Source organism: Aedes aegypti, chromosome 2, assembly GCF_002204515.2.
Source record: "Aedes aegypti strain LVP_AGWG chromosome 2, AaegL5.0 Primary Assembly, whole genome shotgun sequence".
Lineage (NCBI taxonomy): Eukaryota > Metazoa > Arthropoda > Insecta > Diptera > Culicidae > Aedes > Aedes aegypti.
Window position 1 is genome coordinate 57,685,083 of NC_035108.1, and position 27,073 is coordinate 57,712,155.

Below are 27,073 nucleotides of genomic sequence, written 5' to 3' on the forward strand. Positions count from 1 at the left end.
CCAGTTTAATTTACGATCTAAAATGACTCCCAGATATTTAACATTCGATGAAAGTGTCATTAAAGTCCCTCTCATACGAAGATCAGATATCTTGAATGTTCTTTTCTTAATAAACGGAATGATGCTTGTTTTTTGAGGATTGATGTCCAGTCCTTCAGATTCGCACCATTTAATTGTGTAGTTTATAGCTGCTTGCATTCTGCTTGCAATGATATTGTCATGTTTTCCTCTGACTATAATAACAATGTCATCTGCAAACCCAATTACTTCAAATCCCTGTGCTTCTAAACTTGCCAGTAATTCATCAACAAGTGACCAGAGAAGAGGCGAAAGAACGCCTCCTTGTGGACATCCTTTCACTGCTTTAACAGATATTTATGAACTACCGAGTTTTGCTGATATTTCACGTTTTGATAGCATTTCATTAATCCATTGAACGATACATATGTCAAACTCTCGCTTTAACATTGTCCTTGTCATGGATCTATGAGACGCATTATCAAACGCTCCTTCAATATCTAGAAAAGTTGCTAGTAAAATTTCTTTTGCTTCATACGTTTTTTCTATTTTAGTTACAAGTGCGTTTAACGCAGTTGTAGTTGATTTACCAGTTTGATAAGCAAATTGATTATTATTTAGAGGATACTTTCTCATATAAGTAGATTTAACATATTGATCAATAAGTTTTTCCATAATTTTGAGCATCATAGATGACAAACTTATTGGTCTGAATGATTTGGGAGAAGTCTTATCTTTTTTGTTAGCCTTCGGAATAAAAATCACTCGAATCTGTCGCCATGATTTGGGTATGTATCCAAGTATAATACTTGCTTTAAACATATTACAAAGATATGGGGTAAGGATACCATTACTTTTTTGCAAAAATGCTGGAAATATTCCATCTACACCAGGAGATTTGAATGCATCAAATGAATTGATTGCCCAATCAACCTTAGATACAGTAAAAATTTGTTCAGCTATATTTTTTGCGTCACAACAAGAGGTCGAGAAGTTATTACTATGTTCACCATGACTGTTCATCTCGGTTGTTTCATTACCGATAATGTTTTCTAACATGTTTTCATCATTATTACTAATCAGTACAGAATCAGGAAAATGTGTCTGCATCATAACTTCCAACGTTTCTTTTGCGTTCGATGTTAGGCAGTTGTTTTCTTTCTTTACAGTACCTAAACCATTTGTATGATCTTTCGATAGGACTTTTTGTAGTCTTGCAACTACAGGAGTGTTTTCAATGCTTTCACATGTATGTCTCCAGTCCAGTCTTTTAGATCTTCTTATTTCTTTATTATATTCAGTCAGAGCAATTTTATATTGGTCCCATTCCCTGGTCCTCTTTGCTCTATTGAATAGTTTTCTAGTATTTTTTCTAAGAATTTCTAGGCGTTTATTCCACCACGAAACATCTCTGTTTGTGGAACGTACAGTGATTGGGCAACTCGCATGGAATGCCTCTTGGACTGAATGTAACATGACTACCGAAACTTGTTCAAGTTCTTGAACTGTGTTTATGTTCTTGTCAGGAAGTTTACACTCAGTCAAAAGTTTTGAGTAATATAAATCCCAATTTGTTTTACGAGGGTTGCGATAAGCTTCAGTTTGAACATAATTTACTTGACATTCAAACAATATTTGTCTGTGGTCAGACAGGGAAGTTTCGTTTGATACATGCCAGTTTTTTAAATTTTTTGAGATGTTTGCACTACAAAGTGTCAAATCCAAAACTTCTTTCCTGATGGAATTAACAAAGGTTGCTTTACATCCTTTGTTACAAATGTCAATGTTATTGTTGATTATGTATTCTAGGAGGTTTTCCCCCCTATCATTTATATCGGTGCTACTCCAAACTGTGTGATGAGCATTCGCATCACATCGTATTATGAAGGGCTTGTTTTTACGTTTGCAAAAAGAAACAAAATTTGAAACGTCATGGGGAGGAATGTCTTCTGCATCTCCAGGAAAGTAAGCGGATGCAACATACATTTCCGCTACTCCACGAGAAGTAGGAATTTCCATTAAAATTGCAACAATATCTCTTTTGATGAACTCTGTTACCGGCAAAAACTTAATCCTACTATTGACTAGAATAGCAGTTCGGGGGACAGTTTGATTTTCATCATAAATAAGTTTGCTAGAAGATACTGGTATGCCTAATACTCTACTATTATACGTCCACGGCTCCTGAATCAGTGCAATGTCCAGTTTGCTGTGAGTGAACGTTTTGTGTAGTACAGCAGATGCGCCTTTCGCATGGTGTAAGTTTATTTGAACAAATTTAATCTGCTTATTTGCTTGATTATTGAGGGTTGTGTCAGTATCAATGTTGGTATTTGTTATACTAGTATTATTGGTTCGCGTAATGTTATTCCTCAAAATATGTTTATTCAAATTATTGCATTCATTACTTTTCACTTGCATTATTCTTAGAAGTTTCACTTTCTTGGGGTGATTTTAGCCCCCCTATGTTGGTTTCGTGATTACCCAAACTTTTTATGTATTTAGAAATATATTTGTTTTTATGTACAGGGTCTTTGTTGTCTAAAACTGTTTTTGTTTGACCATGATTGACAGGGGAATTTTTAGCATATCGTTTCGATCCCAATAGAGCTTTAGGTTCTGAAGACTCTTGGGAAGTGTTTTCTGATCCTACATCAACGCAGCGAGGTTCTTTAGAGATTTTTGGGTAGCCCAGATTACCTGTACTCCCAATCCCACTAGTACCAGGTTGGTTTAGGTTTGGATTCGATTTATTTCCTCGTGCAGAGTCTCCAGTATCCTTTAAGTGTTCTGTAGGGATCTTCGTCTGCTTATTTTCTCCTACCCCAGACAGAGCAGTGTGCTGCTCTGCTGGTTTCAAATTATCACCAGATTTGTCAACACTTTCGTCCGAGTTATCGGGCGTTTTGTGTTTTAGAGGAAGTTTACGGCGAAGTGGAGCTGTTCCGAACTTATAGTCAAGAAGGAATTCACACTTCTTGATCGTGTCCATTGAAGCTCCATCTACTGTAAAAATTAATTCAACATGCAATTGATTGATAATTCTTCTCTCCTTTATTCTCCATTCGTCAGTATTCAAACCGTCATTTTGGCTTTCCAGGAGAGCTAGAATCTCATCAGTGCTGTCTTCAGCACTCACTGGGAAAAACCCGATAATTATTTCAGGACGAGGAATTTTATTCTCGTCTAAAGCAACAAGTTCTACTTCTCCAGCAATAGATAGTGTGGAAGCTATACTTTTCAACCAGTCAGCTGTTTCCTGGTTTTTGCAGACTAGAATTAAATGCCCGGTCCTGAATGAACATTGACCAAATTTAGGTTTCACCGTTTCTTTGCGTTGCTGTACAACCTTTGCCAAAATAGCTTTTCGTGTTGCTAGCAATTGCTGGGAAGAAAGTTCTACGTCGGGGTAGTCCTTCGGAACGATTCCTACCCTAACGTATTGTACAACGGCACTAAAAGATGGATTGCTTCCGCTCTGTATCGTTTCAATTCGTCCAGAGCGTGCATTTGTATTTATTTGTAAACGATTTTGAACCGAAAATTTTCCTGAGATTGGGCGGTTCAATCCGTGTTTTGGTTCAAGAACAGGACACAATTTTTTCTTTTTACGAGGATTTCCATCACTACTGTTAGAACCGTTAAGATCGTCATTACGTGACCGCTTTTCAGAACTCGGCGGCTGACACGGAATTCGAGCGAGGCGATATGCTTCTTCTGGATCAACTCCAGCATCAATCATTCGCTTATACCGCTTCCGTGCAGCTCCATTCAACTTCGTTTGCAAATTGGGTCTGTCACACTAGTCTTAACAACTGGATTTTCAGTTGTCGAACAATCTTCGAGAAGGCTTTTGGTAGTAGTTGACAATATGGTGACGTTGATACCATCTTCGAAGTCGTCGTCGTCTTCATAGTCATCGTCACCATCAATCGGAGTATCTAAGATAGATGATGAGCATGCTGGAACACTTTCAGCTGAGCAACTATCGACTGCTCCCTCTGTTTCATCAATCTCCATCAGTTTTGCATCGGTAGCACTCATTCTGTTGCTGAAAGCATAGTGTTTTAAACAGAGTTGTGAAATCTAAGTACATTGGATCAAAGAAATTCCACTGCCAGTAGTGAAACAACATATATCATATGTAAACATTGATACTCGTAGAACAACAAATTTTGTTCTGAATCAGAGCCAAGAATGATGGAACTAAGACATGTACTAAACTGTATCCATTTATTGTAAGGTTGGTGGTATTCTTTTTCTCCACAACACAGAAACGACTTGCATGCAAGTAGACGATAGAGAGGGAAAGTATGTTCAAGGTGGAACGCATAACACTTATTTACTATTGTTAGCATCAATGTATTGTGCACAAAAGTATCACTATCAGAACAAAAACTCACTGTCAGGAAAAAATAAGAAGCGTATTTTGTCGCAAAATAACTTCAAACCCTACCTTTTAAACACACTTTTCGTTAATCAGTTCACCAAATAGTATGCCAATAGTGCACTTGCGATTAAATCTTTCGTTTTTCAACGGTAAATCGAGGATAAACACGAGCCGATAAAAATCGCCACTATATCACGGCAGGGTTGCCAAACTAGGATATTTTGATAGTAGTGATAGTTTTCATCCTGGTCCATTCATTTGCTTAGAAACAAGGAACTGCACACTCGGTTACCAATGGCTTTTAGGGCGAGATCACAGGTTATGCGAGAAATATTATTCATCTCAATGCAATGAGGAATAAGCTCAATAATTATCTCCGAGGTAGCTTTCAACCCAACTCTCCTCCATGCAAATTTCGAGTCGCTTCACCCGATCCCCTTCGCCGTGCTTCGTTCCCACAACAAACTCCGTGCGGTTGGTCGCATTCGTTTGTTTTCGTATTAATAGTACGACTACGTCATCGATCCACCAACGGACTTTTTTTATGTCTTTGCTTTTCCTTCCCATCGTGGTATATGTTACGATAAGCCGTTGAGGTGGGCTGATCGTAAATAGTGACCAGGTAAATTGTGACCGCCTGAAGTAGATAAGACTTCGATTTGGAATACAAATCACCACTAGATGAGCTCAAGTGCTCTAATTTCAAACATGAATTAGTCAATACGCATCGTTATGTTTGCAACAGTTCAATCGACTTAATTGATAAGTCGAATCCACTTGAAGGCTTGATGGATCGGTGATAGAGTTGGCCAACGGTTTTAAATGCCCCGATTCGTTGGGACTTTTAAAATACGCTTGCGAGAACATATTCGCTTCTAAATGAAACTATGTGTAGATAGGTACTCAAGGTTATTTTTAGACTTCCCACCGCTGCACTTCACTGGGAAAGCAACCAAACATGTCAAACATGGCGAGCTGGATGAAATTAACAGCGATTTTAACTTGCTCATAGAAAATATTAAAATACACAGGCAACATATTCCGAGGCATCTGCATTGGAATAAGCGTGAGCGGGAAAGAAGAAAAACAAATCATCTTCCCCTTCGTTGTTTCACCACGATGGGCAGACGAACGCTTCTACAGGGTTGGTAGCGACTACCTAATAAGACGGTACCATTCAATTTTTTCCAAGATTTTCTTAGATTAATTTCCAGGAGATCAATGGAAAAATATACCAATCGAAACCCTGAATATGTGATAAACCTCTGGTGGAATCCCAGGACCAATTTGCAAATGAATAATTAGATGTATCAATGGGAAAATGCTGTACCATTCCTTGGTGGACGTAATGTAATGTGCACATAAAATTCAATCTTCTTTTCACTATCTTTCTCACATAAAATCTGTAAACAACAAGGCCAGTAAATGTCAAAATGAAAACAGTGCAGAGCCCTATCCACTCATAAGTTACCATATACATTAGAATCCTTATTGAAGGGCTGAATTCAATATTTACTTGAGAATTTAAAAAGACTGAATCCCTGTATGAAATATTAGAAAATTCTTTAAAGATCCTGAGAAAATATCAGCAACACTTTCACAAGTAATTCGTGGGAGAATCCGTGAAAGAATTTTTGTAGGAATCCCTGTATTTTGAGGAATTATGGAGGGTTTAGAAATTCCTGGAGAAATCTTTGATTTGAGATTTTTTAATGAGATTCTTTCAGAAAGTACTCGGGAAATTCTTAACCCCCTAATACCCAAATGTTTATTTTCGATCTAAATATCATTTTTAGTTATCTAGAATCGTTCTAAACGCGTTTTGGGCAAGGATTTATTTTAATTCAAAAATTTCTGAATTTTGGTTTTTGATTTTTATAATTTTTATTTTTGAACATCCTTATCCTTTTTCATTTTTTCTTGAAGCCTCTTCTAGTTATTGATTGTTGGCAATAATAAAAATTCAAATTTGTACGGTACATTTAAAAATATTTTTTTTCTGTTTTTTTTTTATTTTCCCGGTTATTAACGGAAAAAACAGGGTTTTAATTATTCTTATACCACCAAGCTCTTCTTCTGTGAGGTACGATTTTTTATAATACATTTTAAATGAACCCCAGGCATTTGTAGGGTATATGACAATACATTTTTTTCAAAAATAAAAAAAAGTTTCAAAAGTAAAAAAAAAATTTCTTATAAGCGTGTTATGAGTTAAAAATGAGCCAAAAATAAAATAATTTTGATTCCCGAGCCAAAAAATATACACAAAATTCAAAAGTGTACCCCGTCTAAAGGCGGGGTTGGGTATTAGAGGGTTAAAGAAATAATTAGAAGAAATTCTGATAAAACATGCATCAGTAAATCCTTACACGGAAAAATCAGTTTACCTAATTTTTGAGTTGACTTTACCCAAAATTAAGTATATCGATTATTCTCTCAACCCAAAATCTCTCGGTATTCTCTCTCTTCCCCACCAATGTTGTCAAAAACAGAGAGAGCTGCACCTACTCAATGGGGGTAGTTTGGCCCAATAAGCCAAATTTGGGTAAAATGCATTATTCTCAAGCTTGGGTTGAATGAACTTAATTTTGCGTTGAATCAAACCAAATTTAAGTAAATTTTTCTTATGGCTTCAAAGGCAAAGTACCTAATGGAGGCCTTGGAAATTTAGCCAAATTTGGGTTATTGGGCTCAACTACGGTTTTGCGTTAAAACAACTCAGATTTGAGTAGATCCGAGTTGCCGTGTAAGTAATATTTGATGACTGGTAAACAAAAACTGAGGAACACCTGCAGAAAAATACCATTCAGAAAGTCCTGTAGGATTTCTTAGATTAATTTCCAGCAGAGTAATGGAAAAATACCAAACGAAATCCCAAATCCTTGATAAACCTCTGGTGGAATCCCAGGACAAAATTGCAAGTGAATAATCAAATGAATTAATGGCAAAATGATGCACCATTCCCTGGTGGAGGGACGCTTGCTTGCAATGGAGCACTGCACAAAAATCTAGTAAATTAGTAAATGTCGAAATTCTATACAAAATGAAAACAGTGCAGGTGAGCAGGGTCTCCTATTCACTCAAAAATTACCATATTACAGTCATCTCTCCCTTACTCGATATTGAAGGGACCATCGAGTTAGGGAGGTATCAAGTTACAGAACACAAAAGCAGTGCAACTGCGTTCCAAGGGACCATCGAGTTAGCCATGAAAACCAACTTTTACTATGGTTCTCTAACTCGATATCGAGATACGGAATATCGAGTAAGGGAGAGTTAACTGTATAATAAAATTCTTGTTGAAGAACTGAATTCAGAATTTACTTGAGATATTGGAAAAGACTGAATCTACCTATCCCTGTGTGAAATATTGGCGAAGTCTTAAGAGGAAATTCTTAGTAGAATTTGAAGATATTTCAGAAATCCTGTAGGAATTTATGTAAGAATTCCTGGAAGATCTGAAAGAATTTTTTGAGTAATTTTTTAATAAGTAAAAAAATCCTAAAAGAGTTTCAATGCATTCTCTAGGAAAATATTAGCAAGACTTTCTCGAACAATTGCTGGGACAATCCGTACGAGAATTTGTGCATGAATGTCAGTATAAATGGCTGGAATAATCGGCAAAGGAACATCAGAAAGCATGGTGCGTAAACTCTGATTATTACATCTTTATGGTTTACTGCAGAAATGTGTTTCATTCCTCCAAAACGATCGTGGAAAAGTTATTCTAAGAGTACTTTTCGTGAAAAAAAACTCCCAACAGGAAACTCTTATAGCTTCCTTTCATCATACAGGTTGATCTCGTGCCCGTAACTGGTCAATGCGGTAGATCTAGTCAAGTGGACGTGTCCCTTCAAATTAAGACCCGGTAGAGACGCAAACCAAGATTAAGTCTATTGGAACCACACTAACCTTGTCAAGGACCATTCAACATATCCAAACCGATAATTTGTCCTGTTATTGTAGAGACCAGATAGGCACTAGAGACTGGTTTAGACAAACAAAAACCAGAATGTAGTTTTCCATTTTTTGTTTAAGTAATTCGACTAGACAACTCTCCAATGATATTTGCAACAACGTTTGGAAATGTTTTATGACGTTACGACAAAAATTACTGCTCCGTTGTTTTTTTTTCTGGTTTTCTTCAGTAGTTCATATACAGTTAAACCTCCATGAGTCGTTGTTCTATGACTCGATATCGACTCATGGAACCGTACTAAAAACGAAATTGCATGGTTACTAATGATGGTTCCCTGAAACAGCTTTCCAAAGGATTCCTGTTCCATGTCTCGATATTTCCATAAGTCGATGGTCCGTTCAATATCGACTCATGGAGGTTTGACTGTAGTGATTTTTCACGGACTTTCTAAGAAATTCCTCCAACGCTTTTGTTCAAGATACGTACATAAATTCGACCTGGTTTTGCTTTTTTCCAATGATCATCCTAGGAATTAGTCCAGAGAACGCATCGGAATGTCTTAAGCAAAACCTCCAGATTCTTTCAGAAATTTCTCAACGAATTCGAAAAGCCCTCCAGGAAATAATCCATTGATTATTTTATCAATTTTTCTAGGATTTCCTCTTAAAGTACCTTTTGAAACCCTTGTTTTAATTTTTTTCAAAAATGTTTTACCAACTACAGAGATTTGTTCGTAATTTCAGCCAGAACTTTTTGTGAGAATACCTTCAGGATTCCTTGCAGATATCTCTTCAAAATAAATTCAAAGTATCGATCCAGTGACTATTGCAGGAATGTATCTATTAAGCAAATTGTCAAAGTTTTTTCTATCGAGTTAGACTAATTAATTAACACTTTCCTTTCATCATTATAAAAACACGTTTATTCTTCCCAAAATACTTCAACAAAATGATTTCTATTTTTCTTTCGTAAATCTGTGCCTAATACGATCTTGATTGATTTCATTTTTAGTACTAGACTAGCTAAACAGATCGTTGGTTCACGAATTTTTCTTGTTTCAACTATACTCTGTTTCTAGCTTCTCATAATCCCTGCACGGTATTTGTTCAGCGTATTTCCTGATTAAAATACTAAAGGAAGTGACATGGGAATGCTGAAGATATTTTGAAGAAAATTCCTCATAGAATCCTTTAAGAAATCGCTAAAGGAATTGCTGGCTGCATCCTTGGGATAATTGGCGGAATGATCGATAGAAATCCCTGAAGGAGTTGTTGAGATACTAGAAGAAACCTTTGGAGAAGTATTCTTAAATCATTGCGTAATGCGTGTAGAAATTCTTGAAGAATCTGTGGAACAGTCGTGTAAGAAGGTATCTCTTTGGCCTCTAGAATTTAGCACCAAGATTAAAGCCTGATTCGCTGCTGACAAGTAATTTCTTGGCCTATCTTGAAGCATGGCAGATTCCTCCAAGGAATCGATCAAGGAAGCGCCTTTTTCTGATCGCAGTACGCAGTTGAAAAGAAATGTCAGTTCAAACGGGAGTCGCTGTAGAAAATTTCTGCAAGGAATCGGCGAGAATTTTCTTTAGCGATTCCTGTTCAGCAGCAAATCAGACTTAACTCCAAATAAAAAAGAAAGACTATTTGCCTCAAAAATGAGAATGAGACCATTGAAAACAGACTTGCATTAAAATAGAGACTAAGTCTAAACAAAAATGACACGCTACCAGCCCTGCTTCTATCGCATTCAAATGGAGGAAGTGTATCGGCGAGACGCCGGCACGAGTGGAGCGACGGGAAAAAGCCGTTGAACGAAAGCGGGAACAAAACGGCACGCCCTATTTCTCACTCTTCGTCGTATATCTTCATGTTTATGATTGTTACTCATTGTTGTTTTTGATAATCTCTCCTGCTAGATGGAATATCCTCCGGCAAATCATATCCAAGTAGACGCTTGCAATCCCAGGCAGTAAAATGCCTCACCACGAACATCCATTGCTTCCGCCCATCCAACTACAACCCTGGCAGTGGCACTAGCATCATTCAACACACTCAACCGGTCTTCTTCTTCTGCAGCGCGCCGGCTTCTTGTTCCAACAACAAAAATGCACTTTACTACCCGCATGAAATACTGCACTTTTACCCCTAAAATCAAACACTTTTCCAGCAGAAAACACTTTAATTACCTTGCCCAAACACCAGCCACACGAAACGTACACTTTTTACACGATATTTTGGCGGTTTTTGCCGCTTTTCACGCAAGACAACGCGGAGTGAATTTTTTCCGATACCGATCCGACCAACGAACAAGAACGAAGTGTGAAAACCGTCCGTCGGTCGTCGAGTCGGTGGTGTGTTGCGGCGATTACGAATGCGAGAGCGAGATAACACTATATACGAAGAAAGCCGAAGACGGTTGGTCGCATTTTTGTTGATGCTTGATGATGGTCGATGATGACGGACGACGGTTCGGATAATGACTCACACGCTTAATTATTTTCACACATTGCGATGGATAGGGTATCCGTTAGACTGATGCAAATTTTGAAGTTTTTGCTCCCCTATGCTTAAGGTGAAACATCTCGGAATTATGAGTTGACAGCCTATACTCATAACCGTCGGACGCGTTTTGAAATTTTCCCGTGCTTCATATCAGCAAAATGAGTGGTGTTCGCAAAAACACTTTGGTGATTGATTTTAGTGTCGTTCCTGCGCGACCTGAGGTTCGAAAAGTCGAACAATTTTTGGAACACGAAATCAAACTGAATCTATCCGATGTGTATTCAGCTACACAACACGCGTAACTGTGTATACATCGAGATGGTGGACAGCAGTACAGCGCTGCGCTATGAAAAAGCGCACAATATCAAACGCGTTATTGTCTATAAAGATAAACAGTTTAAAATACCGGTATATGTGGACAGCGAGGCAGTGACTGTGAGAGTGCATGACCTGCCCCCATCCGTCCCTCATGCGACTGTCGGTGACTTCATGATGAAGTATGGGGAGGTGTTTTCAATACAGTCCGAGCGTTGGAAACACTACTTTGCCGGAATACCTAACGGAGTTCGAGTGCTTCAGATGCGAATAAAGCACCCTATCCCGTCGTATCTCACGATAGCCAATGAGGTCTGCTACGTGGAACACCCGAACCAAATCAGGACCTGTCGACGGTGCTCCAAGCCATCGCATCCTAACCAAAAATGTTTGGAGGTGTCCTTAACTGGACGCGAACCTGTTACAGCAGCACCAGCCGCTTCATCAACCGAACAAATTTTCAACCAGGCGGATTTTCCGCCGATTAGCAGTGAGCAATCGACCCCATCTTCCCCTGAAGCGAGTGATCCGTTTGCCAAAATATTGGCAAAAGGTAAACGTGCGCTTACCGAACTGGACAACAAAACACCTATAGAACAACAGAGCTCAAGTGAAAGCGACGACGACAACGACGGGAACGGCAGTTCATCTTCTCCATGCGAGAACAACGATGGCACAAACAAGAGACGGCTGTCAACGAAACGCGGGAAGGAGAAAAAAAAAGTTGTGTGCTATTCAGGGATCACAGAGTAGTTGTGATTCCAATTTGTCAAATAAATGATAATTATTATCAAGGATAATCGGCCCCGTAAAGCCTTTGGGCGTTTGGGCCTGCCAAATAAATAATTTGAAAAAAAAAAAAATCTCGGAATCCAAAGATGGCCGGCACAATGGCCGACTTCTCCCCCTACTCACGTTTTCGAAGGCACAAAACTGGAGAAATAGTTGGCAAACGTTCCTGATCTTCTTATTTTAAGCTTTCTGCTAGTGCACAAAGCCAAAATAAAAAGTTCACTGTTGTGGGATGCTTTCTTCGCGAGATTTGTGCCTTTGAAGTTTTAGTGCAATGTTAAAAGTTGATTCCAAACTGTTTCACCTTGAGCCGGTGTCAATTATGATGAAAATCATTCTCCCAAAATTTGAAGTGAGTGCACAGGCCATATGAAGTTTCTATGGAAATTACTATGGAAAAGACCAACATTTTGTGTTCAGTCCTCTAACCGTTCGAAATAATAATCTATGGAAAAGTGAACAAACTCTAGTCATGTTAAATTTTCCCAGCTACAACTTTGCCGAAGACCACATTTTGGTGGGACTTAAGGATAATTTGTTATTATTGATAACAAAGTGTAAATCATGCCGAGATGATCATTCAATTACTTTCAGAGCAACACTGCTGTTTTGTTGTAGAACATATAGTAGCCTGGATTACTTTGATCTATTCTCCCCGCTAGGAGCACCACTGTTGCCTGCCGAGCAGTTGGTTACACACTTAAACCAAATCACCGACTTCGGTAATTCATTTCGCTCCCAATACGACAATTCGTCCGGTGGGGTGTGCTGCTGTCGTCATGATGATGGTTGACGAGAGCAATGTCAAACTCATTCATGGTTTCAAAACATTCGGAACAAAATATGTATTTTCACCGCTTACTTCACTTATGTATGAAATTGAATGAGATCCAATGGTAGAGAATTCATTTATCTATCCAATGGTATTTTTAGGGGCAGCGGAGAATGTCCCGAAGCGTGTTTTATTCAAGCGCAAAAATCGCTCAGGCGAAAGTTCCAATGAAACTAACCCAAGGGGTGGATCACTTCTTCAGTGTACATCAAACGTACATTTATTTGCATCAAATGCATTTTTTCAACATTCCCATCAACTTAGCTTTGACTTTAACTAGAACAACTTATCAACGTATCCTTCTATAGAAACGCATAATTGTTTGTTGTGAAAGTTTCAAAATGGTTGGTTCTTTCTAATTGAAATTCAAAGCTAAACGTTATTTATTTCAGAATATCAAGCAAGTAGCCTATTGAACCAGAAAAATACTTTGCAATTCGCATTTGATGCCTAATCATTACGCAAATCTGATATTTGAGACATTGTGTTGAGGAATTCTGTAAACATGAACATTGTCTTGCTTCCATACGGAGAGGAAACTACATTGTTGCAAGCAGGAGTAGTCAGAAACCCATTTCCGGCAAGGCCACAGTCTGCTAGGCGACTTGCATGGGCCAGCAACATTTGTACTTGATTGGACAGATAAAATTTCTTATCGAGTATGGAGCCAGCATCCACTCTAATAAAAACATCTAAATATAAATCGAAAGTTTTGACAAAATAAATTGTTTGCTCTGTTGGAAGTACGAAGGACACTTGAAATCAATAATTTTCTTTCCCATTATTCAGCAAGTTCTTGTGTTTATTAGGTGGGCGGATTGAACATATTAAAAATATTATTTAAAAGATTCGGTTTCCGCATAATTTCAGCTAAGGCAGAGGTCCGCAAACACCCGGTTGGGAAACGTGCGCTGGCTTTTTTGCGCTTGCTACTATAGTTTGCCCAGTTTTAAACCTAGAATATACAATCAGTACAGATCAGAACGAGCGGCATCTGGTGACTCTGAAATGAAGCATTGACACAATCTGGAAAATACGGTGATTTACTTTCTACTTCAAAGCGGACACTTACACAAGAGATATCTTCGAAGGTACCAGATTTAGAACTTTATTTCACTAGTATTCGAATTCGATACCCCAACGTCGATAATCTGGAAGTATACGAAATCTATTGTAGATCAACTCTTGGAAAGGGATATTAGCTCTTCGTAATTTCAGGAATAATAAGTTTGACACTTTGACAAGGACAACATCAATTCGTTTGAGCAAGCCATGATTTGCAAATTTTCTGAAAGTGTGCATTTAAATGCATTTGAATGCATCATATTTCCTCGATACATCAGATGCATCAGGAGTGATCCACCCCTTGAACTAACCTCACATATCCTGGTTTTCCAACCTCAAACTAGTGCTCCTACCAGCCGGATCTCAATTTTTATGAAAGTAGTGCAATAATACAAAAAACAAACGTATATAGAACATAGAGAATGGATATTCCTACCTTTTCCGCCTAAAGGCCCAAACGCAATGATAGCGGAACGGCAACGGAAAGCGGAACCGATTCGCCAGCATGAACTACAACAAGCTTGTCGACTCAGTGTTAATTCAATTTCATTCGTTATCAGCTCAGTCGAGATGGTGTGATTCATGCTGGCGAACCGGTTCCGCATTCCGTTGCCGTTCCGCTATCATTGCGTTTGGGCCTTAACTGTTTCACTGTGAACCGTCTTATATCAGGAAAATAAAACATTTTTCCCCACAGCGGCATGTGATGGATGCGTGAAAAATAAAATCTCTCATCATTTGACTACCCGGATAAAAACGTATCATTCAGTGAATGGAATAAACCATTAATGTACAATATAACGTATTGGATACAATACAGCGTATTGTAATTGAATGTCGAAGCAATATTATTCTTGTTTGGATATACAATTCAAAAACAATATAATATATTGTAACAGAACATTGTATTGTTTTTAATTGGTTTTATACCTTACAATTTTGGTCAAATTCCTATTTTCGCGTAAAACAACTGTTGCTTTTTTCTATGTAGCTTTGCTGAAAGAAATAAACAAAACAAGTTCAGAAAGCAAGAAATGCTGGGTGAAAAATATTCAAAAAGTAAAAATTAGTAGTTTTTTAGAAGTCACTTGACATTAGCTGTAACGACGAATGCAACCATGATACAGTTCGTTGAATTGTTTTTGTATTGTACAACAATACACGAATTGCTAATCAAGACAATTCATGAACATTATATCGTATTGTATTTTCAAAATGTTTGTATGAGAAAATATCTATATTTGTATTGTTACGATACTTAACCACCCATACATTATATTGCAAAAATCTCATATACCATACAGTGAACTGTTCAAAACAATATATTGTACTGTAATTGTATTATCATTTTACATATACTGTATTGTATTTCCAATATATTGAATGGTACTGTTACAATGCGTTATATTGTTTTTGTATTGTATTTTTTATTCGGGATAGTTGCGCTACCAAAGTATAGATGGCTAACAGTATGTTGCGTTTTTCGATTGGAAGCGTTTTACCGAAATCTCAACAGCTGAATGATCGGTAACCAGTTCGGTAAACGAAAAAATTACAGATTGTTCGGTAATTCCCATTTTCAAGCTCATTATTGCAGTTTAATTCATTAATGTTTAACAGTTTAACAGTTTATACATAAAAATAACACAATAAGCCATTTTATGAGACGTTTCAAATCATATGGTTTTCGTTTGTTTACCAGCTTTGAAAGTTTCTGGCGGGCCGATTTATTTACGTTTCTTCTAGCGTTACATTTGGAAGGAGCATATTCAACAATGGCGCTGGAGGTAATTTAACAAAGTTTTAAATTTTCGCATGTAAAATTTAAATCAGTATGCAGGGAAGATATTTTTCATCTACGTTACCTCTAATACATGTAAACCGGGTAGAAACATGCGCTGAAAGAGACGGGGACGTCATCGCCAACAAAAATGTGACCAGCGCAATTCAGATATTATGCTAGTTTTTTGAACAACAACAATGAGCGGCCCGCCAGAAAACGTCATTCGAACGTCTCGTAAAATGGCTTATAGTAGCATTAGTAGACAGAGCATTGAAATTGACGCACGCTAAGTATAGAACAGACACGTTAAAAACTGTTAAAAAATTCTTGCGAATAATAACTACCCTTGTTATCTTGTGGAAAATGTTATAAGGGAAAGACTACACAAAATGTATAACACGTTACAAGACAATCAAAACGCTACTAACAACTTTATAACAATACCATACATTGAAGGTTTAGGAGAAAAACTGTCTAGATATTTACGACAACATGACTTTAAAATAGCTTATAGACCAGTTGACAAAATTAAAGATAGACTATTCACAAAAACAAAAGACAAAATAACCAAAAATAGAAACATAAACCTGTGGAGTATGGGAATGGTGAAATACATTTTAGTTGATTTTTAATATATGAACTCAGTTGTTATTACCATTGCAGTTACATTGGCCCTTTTTAAATGTTTTTCTCGAACAAATATTGAAGGTTCGGAGAACGTGCACCTTACGTTCTCATAATTTTGTAGACATTTTCAAACTAGTCGATAAATGAATTGAGAGAAGAGAGCAGATTCTCAGTCATTCGTTTTATTCTCAGAATCATTATAATACAATTGAGTATTTCTCTCACAAGATTTTGTGGCGAGAATAGGTTCGGCTTCAGGTTGAAAGTCTAAGCTGAGGCAGTTTGAAGAGTATAGCAATCGACAACGGACGCAAAATGAAGCGCGGTTTCGACGAGTCAACCGGAGATGGTTTGGCGGGAGCTTACGTGGTTTCGGCCGATCACCACGATAGTTCGGAAGAAAGGGAAACATTTATTGTTCCCTCCGGACACGACAGTGGCGCAGCCGGTAGCTCTACCGGAACATCGAAAAAGTAAGTGTATCTCGAATCCCCAAAATATGAAGAAAAAAAAAATTAAAGTAAAAATAATTGAACATTTTACTGAAAGACAAAAATAATAAATAAAATTAGACTCCGGTGGAAATAGACGGAGATCTAACAAAAAAAAAAACGCGTACGACTCCGGTGGAGATATACGGAGCTCGTCAAAAATCAGACTCCGGTGGAAATAGACGGAGATCTGCAAAAACTAAATCAGACTCCGGTGGAAATAGACGGAGATCTGCAAAAATGACAAATCGGACTCCGGTGGAAATAGACGGAGATCTGTTAATAAACCAAAAACAGTGAAAATTGAGATCATTTCCGGTGGAAAAAACGAAGTTGTTTGAAAAGAATTCATAAAAAAAAAAAAATGGAAATGAATCACAAAAAAAAAAATCGAAAATAAGAGACAGAAATGGAAAAAAAGCAAATCTCTAAGCAAAAATAAATTGTACGGTGCGAGCAAAAAAAAAAATGGTGAAAACAATATTTTGTTAAAAAAAAGTAATGAAATACATTCCGGTAAAAACAAACGGTTTGTTAAAAAAAAATATTTATATATAAAAAAAAAAAAAAAAATTAAGCGGCAAAAAAATTAGGAATGAAAATTTTTGAACCTCAAAATAAACACAATCCCAGCAACGAACAATAAAATTTGATAAAATTCTTTTGATGAAAACTAAAGGTAATAAAAGCCAATATCCATGTAATAATATACAAAATTAAAAAAAAAAATACAATTATGAAATACAATCAAAGAACGAAAAAAAAATACAAGTGGATTTTTGTTTGCATTTCAGGAAACTATCAAAGAAAAAACTTCTAAAAGAACTAAAAGAAGCCGTTGAAAAAAACAACTCCTTACGGGAGCAGGTGACACGGCTGTCCGCTGAGCAAAGTTTGGCAGATAACCTTCGTCAAGTTCGATCAAGCACGATGAGAGAGGATATCTCCGATTCTAGAAGCGAGTCGGTGCTTGTTTCAACAATGAGTAACTGGACATTAGGGACACTGAATATACCGGAATGTGTTCCGGCGGACGGAGAAACGGAAATCGATAAACGCGCGTATGAGTTCTGGAAAGAAACGCTCGTTGCCTCGCTGCAGTTGGTCAACTCGGTGGATGAGCAAGCAAAATTCGGAGTATTCAGAATCAAAGCTGGGGCCAAATTGCGCGAAATCTTCAATACTACCGTTTCAACCGCATCAATGCCAGACGAACGTACATCACCTTTTTCAAACGCTATGGCCCGTCTCGATGACTATTTTGGTTCTCGGACCTATATTTTGTCGCAAAGAGGGAAGCTGATGAATTTACGTCAATTGCCGTTGGAGTCAAGCATTGAATTCGTTCGTCGAGTTGCCTCTGCGGCTAAGTTGTGCAACTATGGCAACGACGAAGAAATGGAAGCGGTCGTAAGAGTAATCACGGCTGGTGCAAGTGAGAGCAGAATAAGAATCTTGGCGCGCAGAAACTGGGTTAAGCAGGGTAACATGAAGGACCTGATTGATTTAGTTCGTGAATATGAATTGGAGAAAGCAAACGAGGAGGACTTCAAAAGGGTTCATCGTCGTGGTGAAGCAGCGACGGTGGCAGTGGTTGCCAAAAACCCCCAAGAAATGCGAACGCAAGGAAATTATCGTACGAATTGGCGAGGAAATTGGCGCGGTAGAGGAAATGCTCGAGGCAGTCGTGGCTCAAGACGAGGAGTAAGAGGTTTCATCCAAGGATTATCGCGAAACCAACGTGATCTTACCTGCTGGCGATGTGGTAGTATTTATCACCAACCATTCACATGTCCAAATGCCAGTAAGGTATGTCACAACTGTGGACGCACGGGCCACATTGCTAGAGTGTGTTCCTCATCAGGCCAAGAATCTCAGAACAGGCCATGGAAGCGTCCAGCTGATTGGGAAGATCGAAGCGTACCTAAGAAAATTGCGGCCATCGAACATCCAGTAGCGGATGAAGAAGTTATCAACGAGGTACGCAAATGCGAGGAAGATCCGGAGTAGATTACTCGTACTAATTATATCACATTTACCATTTGCTTGTTGGACTGAACGGAATTTATAGTCGATTTTTTTTAGCTATGGATGGAATTAAAAATCATTGGATGTTGAAATCCAAACCAAATCAAAATAAAAATGAAATGAATTTATAATTTTTTTTTGACTTTAGATCAGCGACTCTTACTAATTGTATACATTGCATCACATGATTGAAACTAAAATGATGTATACTTTCAAACAGAACCACTTTTTAAATAAATGCTTCGAATGTGACACAATTTAAAACGAAAATAATGTTATGACACTCGTACTGAAATCAATAATCGTCGAACTGAGAAAATGCAGCCGATGCACAGTGGTTCACCTTCCCCCCCTTAGGTCATAAATGCATAAATTCGACTTCAATGAATTAATGATATTGTTCTATGATATCATGTTGAATACCTATACAACAAGGGCCCTTAGTTGTTCTGCTCATTTTTTTGTTTTCACGTTTCGATATGGGTCATTTAAGTGAAATGCGTTAAGCGGAGGTAAAAAAAAAGTCATAAAAATTTAAATATTTTTCAACACCGTTAGAAATGTTTAAGTTGCTTTACAAATACGTTATCAATGGCACTTGTGTTGTCAATAAGAATTTACTTAATTTCTACAAAAAAAAAAGGTTCTCCGTCGAATTCTTTTATGCATTTTCTACGGGACTTGCCTATACAGTTGTTACATTACATTACTTTTGACAAAAGAATCAAATAACATGAATTTATGACTAATTTGTCGACTTTCGTTTTTATGACCGTCCTCCTATGTAGCTGGAACCACTGTGTGACGTTTGAGTTACTGATAACGTTTCATTGTAGTTATTGAAAACAGTTCTCTATTTACTTTTAAAATCTATATTTTAAAACTACAGTTTAAGCAAAACAGTCAATCTAGGTTCAGCGTTTCAATAGAGGATAGTCTAATATCTGTAATTATTTAATTATCAATTATGCTTTCTAGTCATCATTTTGCAACTAGCAAACATCTAATGCATAACAATCATTGAATTGTTCTAAAACTAGAATTTGTTTATTTTATTAGTTCCCAGAAGTTCTTCACTAGTCATGTGGTCTAATGTGATACATCCTTAAAAAAAAAAAAGAAAGAAAAATAAAATAAAATTAATGATTAATTATGATATTTGCAGGAATTGGTTCAAACGTTACCGAGTGAGTCGAATGATTTGAAAATTGACAACGTACGCTCACAGAATACACCAGCATTCTCAGATATGAGCTGTTTAATCAACGCCAAAGTAGCAGGCATAGACATTGAGTTTATGATTGACTCAGGGGCGCAAGTGAATACGGTTACGAAAGTATCGTTCAACAAAATCGTAGCTGACGAGATATCATCATCCAAAATTTTTACGATTAGTAACTTCACTGACCAACCACTTAAAGGCTATGCTTCAAATGATCCCATTGAAGTAGTTGCTGTTTTCACAGCTGAGTTGTTCATATCTGAAGAACGGCCCATAACGCTTGAGAAGTTCTACGTTGTAGATGAAGTGCGAGCACTATTAGGTTTCAATACTGCCGTCAGATACAGTATACTAGACATCGGCCTAAACGTACCTGTGCGGGCGCAACAACTTTTCAATCTAAGCGGATCTAATATTGCTCATATTGAATCTTCAGCACCGTCAGCAGAATTTCCCAAATTCAATGTACCCCCTGTTACGCTTCGTTATGACCATAATATGCCGCCCTCGCGAAACGTTTATACCCATATTCCTGCAGCATTCAAGGAACTAACCAAGCGGAAGCTCAGCGAGTTACTAGCTTCTGGAATAATAGAGGAAGTAACACCTAACATGGACCGGTCATTTTGCTCATCCTTACTTGTTGTGCCTAAGGGCAGGGATGATATACGCCTCGTGATCGATTTGAGGGGTCCTAACAGAATGATTTATAGAACGCCTTTCAAAATGCCAACGTTTGAATCAATTTTGATGGAGCTCCATGGCGCGGAATGGTTTTCTACCATAGACATGAAAAACGCCTTTTTTCATATAGAATTAGACCAAAACTCACGCCATCTCACGAACTTTTTTGCGGGCGAAGGAATATATCGGTATAAGAGACTACCATTCGGGCTTTGCAACGCTCCTGATATTTTTCAGGAAGTGTTGCAAACAGTTATTCTTGCCGGATGTGAAGGAGTTGTCAACTACCTGGATGATATTATGATCTTCGGCAAAAACAAGGACGAGCACGACAAAAATTTGGCGAAAGTGATGGAATGCTTGAGAAATCACAACGTTTTGATTAACGAAGAGAAGTGTAAATTTGGGCAACAATCGGTAGATTTCTTAGGATTTCTTGTGTCTTCCAATGGATGGAAACTGGCAGACGAAAAGATCACAGCACTCAAAAACTTTAGGAGTCCGGAAACCCTTGCGGAGATTAAAAGTTTTTTAGGGTTGATCAATTTCATTGAGAAATTCATTCCCCACCGGGCTCAACGTACGTGGAGACTTCGTGAACTGGCAAAATCTGAACATTTTTATTGGGACCAAGGATTGGAGGAAGAATTTGAGTATTTGAAGAATGATGCATGGAGAACGATAACCACACTTGGTTACTACAGTAGGTTCGACCAAACTGAACTTTACGTCGATGCGTCTCCTTATGGTTTGGGCGCCGTTTTTAGTTCAATTCGACAAGGAAAATACTCCACGAGTGATAGCCTGCGCTTCAAAAACACTAACTGCTGCGGAGCAAAAGTACCCCCAAACTCAGAAGGAAGCGTTGGCGATGGTTTGGGGCGTTGAAAAATTCTCAATGTATCTGATGAGTATATCGTTCACAATAAGGACCGATGCTGAGGCCAACGAATTTATTTTTGGTGGTCTACATAGAATCGGCAAGCGAGCAGTAACCAGAGCGGAATCCTGGGCCTTAAGGTTACAACCATACAACTTTACCGTGAGAAGAATTCCAGGAAACCTCAACCTTGCTGATGCTCTCTCCAGACTGGTAGTCCAGAGCCCACCGGAAAATTCATTCGACGATGAAGCAGATGATAAGCACCTGCTGTACTTACTAGATGTAGGTGCGATGGAGCTGACCTGGGACGAGATTGAAACGGTTTCAGAACATGACATAGAGCTCAGTAATATTAAAACAGCTATTGAAACTGGCAAGTGGGAGAGCGGGCTACGAAAATATGAATCACAAGCAAGCAGTCTTCGAACTATCGGATGTATGATATTTAAAAACGATCAAGTGGTGTTGCCACATCCGTTGCGCAAAAGAGCTATAAACTCAGCTCATCAAGGCCACATGGGAATTTCATCCACAAAGCGTATAATGCGCGAATACTTTTGGTGGCCGGGCATGAGTAGCGATATTGAGGCGCACGTGAAAGGCTGCGAAACGTGTCTTTTGCTCTCTAGGAAAAATCCCCCAATCCCTCTGACCAATAGAGAGCTTCCAAGAGGCCCATGGGAGATACTCCAGATCGACTTTTACACGGATAAAGAATTTGGGCATGGCGAATTTCTCGTGGTGGTAGATGTGTACTCTAGATACCTTCACGTAATGGAAATGAAATCAATCAATGCCGAATCGACAATCGATGCGTTGAACAAAATCTTTCTAGTCTGGGGGTATCCGTTGATCATACAAAGCGATAATGGGCCACCTTTTCAGAGTGATCTGTTCATCAAGACGTGGCAAAACAGAGGCATTTCGGTTCAAAAATCAATCCCAATGAGTCCTCAATCTAACGGCGCAATTGAAAGGCAAAACCAAGGTCTGAAGAAAGCATTGGCTGCATCTAAACTGGATAACGTTAACTGGCGAATGGCACTCGAGAGTTATGTACACAGCCACAACAAGGTAAGACCCCTATCGCGTCTAGGAGTCACTCCATTTGAAATGCTCGTCGGGTGGAAGTACCGTGGCACCTTTCCTTGCCTGTGGGATGCCTGCTCGGGCAATGAGCTGGACCGTGAAGAAATAAGGGAAAAAGACGCGTTCTCGAAGCAAGAGAGTAAAAGATATGCAGATTTAAGACGTGGGGCTAAGGAATCCGATCTGATAGTAGGAGACAGAGTAGTTCTCTCACAACAGAGACGGACTAAATCCGATCCCACTTTTGGATCTGAAAAATACACAATACTGGCCAGAGATGGGGCAAAAATTGTTGTAAGGAGTGACCGAGGAGTAGTATATTCGCGCAACGTCGAAGATGCCAAGAGGGCTAATCTGAATTACGATGAAAGCATCCCACAGGAATCTGGTGTTCTTAGTCCTAACGTTGGTTCAACAGGAGGTACACGTAAATGTCAGTAAAATGTTTCAGAACTTCAATTAATTAAGGGTTTTCTTATAGGTGGAGTAAAAGAAACGAGAGTGGAAAGAGTACAGCAGACAGCAGATAACTTTTCACGATCGAGACCCAAACGTGACATCAAAACACCGACTAAGTTTAAAGACATGGTTCTCTATCAATTATACGATTAACAGCAAAGATCGATGTCTCATGTTAATTTATCATTCATCGAATCGCCGTTTTATCAATCACTGGCAAAAAAGATCAATAAATTGTATCAAACTTACATTTTTTGGCGTTTTGCATTACAGTTGGGAAACTCGAATTTTCCAGATCCCCTTAATGTTCGCAGCTGTTGTTGTCGATTGTAAATTGGCGTCCCAGCTCATCTTCAAACGATGTTTTTGGACTGTAGTTTTTAGGGTTTCGTTTGTCCGCCCGAATGAGCATAACTTCGTGACGTGGATGAAACGGATTGTCCTCTCCCTCTGCTCGCAGTTCCTCCAACAAGTTACTATCCGAGTACGGCACAGCATCTCAGCAATCTCCCGAAAACAATCCGCCAACTGTTCAGAAAGTTACGGCCCAACAGTAACAGCTACCCAGCTACGATAGTTTTCATTTGTCAACAAAGTGAAGTTGGCTGAACGTGATGTTCATAAATTGTACACGGAGAAATCAGACCAACAAAAAAAAAAGTTCCTACTCAAATTTGGGTAAACTGCATTTAGTTTTACCCACGGTTGGGTTGTTTTGCCTCTCTCTCGCAACAGCAACGTTGTCAGAAACAGAGAGAGACGCACCGACCCAGCATTGAAGTTCAATGGAATAAGCCAAAATTGGGTTCTTTCGAGTTTACCTGACTTAATACTTAAAGTTTAAGTTGATTTAACCCACTATGGAAACTTCGTAAGCTAACTCTGGGTAATTTTTTTTTTGGATTGAGTTTTCTCTTTTTCTTTCGCTGTTGTCAAACGAAAACTACCTAATGATAGCTATGCAAGCTAATCTAAAATTGGGTTATCCCGTACACTGAAGAGCCGAATTAGATTAAAAAAAAAGTCAAAGTTGGGTTGATTTGTGGCTCCGTGTAAGGGGTTATGCCGCGGGGGATGACGATGACGCACTGCGAAAAATCCACACGCTCGATCTGTGTGTTTAAAATTATGGATCGATTCATGAACGTCCATATCGATTTGCTATGATTTTCTTGCAAACTTCGTGTGTGTTACACATTAAATTCCTTTGTTTTGCTTCATGGATTGATTCATCAACCGACAACAGGGATTCCATATTTTTTCCACATAAGTTCCCGATGTTTTCTCTTCAGATTCGTATGTGTCAACCTATGGACGCATAGATCATCACTCCAACACGGATTCAGTGTGTTTTGCTTATGGTTATCTTGTGTTATAATCATCATGTTCAAGTTGGTCGATTCATTGATATGCGCAATGAGATTGTTATGATGAAATCGATGAGCTATGCTATCAATTTCCATGTTCAAAGCTTCTAAATTGTTTGTGATCAACCCATGGGATGCATAAAAACTGAATTGCGGTTGGACCTCGTGTCGAACGACAGTCATCATCATGATTCCAAAGAGAAGAAGCAAATTTTGAAGCTGAAAGTGTTAGATGAAAATTTGTGAATTCGATTTTTCTTTTATTAGTGAAGTTGACCGATATACGAGAATTCTACCTTTCTATAAGAGAACATTGATTATAATGTATAGTTTAGTAGAAAAATCGGATTCCAGTAACAGATTTTCCTGGCTTTCAGTTTCGAAAATAATGGAATATGCTTATCCCTGGCTTCCCAAATTATGGATTTGCGGCGCCCCGCTTGTTGCTGGCTCACTGATTTGAAAAAAAAAATCAAGAGAGCTTGCGACAAGCAGAGGAGCCTCGGATCCATATTTTGGGGAGCAAAAGTTCTTCTACCAAATTTCTTCTTTCAGTCCCATGACATTCATGTTCTATCACACATGACTATCTAAAGCTACTACATTTCGAATTCAATAAGCAAATCAGTTGGTTTTCATGATTTAATATTTGGAAATTCATGTTTGTTTCACATGACAACCTTATGTTGATACACATGTTATTATACCGTGAAATCAATGATGAAATCCATATGGCTACCACACTCAAAACATGTGGTTTTCCTCATTGCGCAAATCTATAAGTAAAACACACGACCTTGACGTGTAGATTTTTCTCAGTGCGCTTAAATTTTATACACGGAAACAAACAATGTATACACGCAGAGAAATATATTGTAAATGCAAACGAAATCTGTATAGATTCAACAAATTTTATTATTGACTCACGGCTTATCGGCAATTTTTGTTGACTCAATGATAACTTCCATTTATTCCTACAAAATAAATTGTTGTTTCTAAAAATGTCTCAAAATAGCCAGCTGTCAAAAACAAAAAGAAATGCAATTGAAACAAAAATATAATTTGTTGATTCTAAAAACACCCCATATTGAAGTAACACAGAATGTGTGTTGAAAGAAAAACCAACTATTGTTGTTTCTACAATTCTGTTCATTGATATTAACAAAGCATTTCATTGATTTAAGAATATTTTTTTATTAACATTCCTACTAATTCAATGCGTAAGCTTTACAGATTGTTACGAAACCCCCCTCTCGTAGTGCCGCACCTGCTATCCAGCACCTTGCGCATTAGATCAGAGTGACAGCGACGACAACGGATTGGGTGACATGTATGGCATCAGACAAAGGAAGGAGATTTAAAGATAGATGTTTGTAGCGCGAGGTTAAAATAGTGAAATCTTTTCCAGTATTTTCGGTTGTAATTGCTAATATTTTTACTAAGAATCTTTATACTTTGCTATTAAACTAATTGAACTCTCAGGTGAGAACAAATTTTGAAATTATAATGAATTCATACAGTATATGCCGATTGTTCTCAGGTTTCCCATTTATGAGGTTATCCCTTGAATTTGCTTCGTCACTTCGTTTACTGACATAACTATCATTAAGGTAAAACTACAATAATTATACCCCTGTAAATTCTAAAAATAACTATTCAGTCAGGTCATATTCGCCCTACCCGAGATTCAGTTTGCACTGAGTAGCGAGACAATAATTAGAGTGCTTAATGCATAAAACGTAAGTCTATCTGAAATTGTACCAGAGCAACAAATCTAATAATGTAATTTGTTTATAGGAAACTTTAACGTTACCCGAATAAATTCGTTAAAAAGTTCGTGACGTCTCTGACTCTGTGGATAAGGCCACAATTTAAAGTTTCGTTTTCTCGGTTGAACTGGATCTGGAAATAATGTCGCGTTCGTGTCAAGTTCACGACGAACACAGTTTGGAGCAGAGCTGCTTTTTGTGTGGACAACCGGACACCAGCCAAATGGTTAGCTGCGATGAATGTCAAAGGTGGTACCACTTTGCTTGTGTGGGCGTAACCGACGCTATCGCTGATTATGACTGGAGCTGCCAGAGATGCCAAGGTGCCAGAATCTCTGCTCCAGCGATCACTACGTCCGCTGTTACGTCAATAAGCCATATCGTGCCATCTACAAGTGCAGAAATGCTGCCAGAGGTAACTTCGGAGTCTCATAACACAGCTGGAATCGTAAATATAGCCTGCTCAGTGCCGCCTAATAATCTATCGATGAACCAACGTTTTTGCAAGCGTCTTCATCGAGTATTACATGTGATCCCACACGCACCTACACCAGTTTTATGTCAATTCCAATGATTGATCCGTTAACGACAACTGCACCCTCAACACTCCCGCCGTACGCTGTGCCCCCTCCATCATCACATTCAGTACAGCCTACACCTGACTCTCCTGTGTCGTTAGCTCGGCAGAACTTTATTTCCCGATTGCCGAATGAACTCCGGCTGCGGTTCTTAGAAGAAGAACAGGCTCTAGAAATGAAGCACCTCTTTGAGAGATACCAATTACTATTAGATCGCGTCTCCAATTCGACGACCAGCAACCCTCCACCTGCGGCATATTA

At 38.4% G+C, this 27,073-nt stretch overlaps 1 protein-coding gene across 4 annotated transcripts in view; it reads right to left on the minus strand.

Moving 5' to 3' along the window:
• The window catches only part of LOC5569218, an 85,558-nt gene extending 61,888 nt beyond the window's left edge, over positions 1-23,670 (minus strand). Inside the window, exon 1 of one of the 4 annotated variants that reach the window (XM_021840911.1) lies at positions 23,348-23,670. The gene's annotated coding sequence lies outside the window, so the exon portion shown is untranslated. Of the gene's footprint in view, positions 1-10,053; positions 10,271-10,309; positions 10,480-10,512; positions 10,655-23,347 lie in introns of those variants that run through there. The other 3 variants (XM_021840908.1, XM_021840909.1, XM_021840910.1) reach the window with 3 other exon arrangements.
• Positions 23,671-27,073: the final 3,403 nt, after the last annotated feature.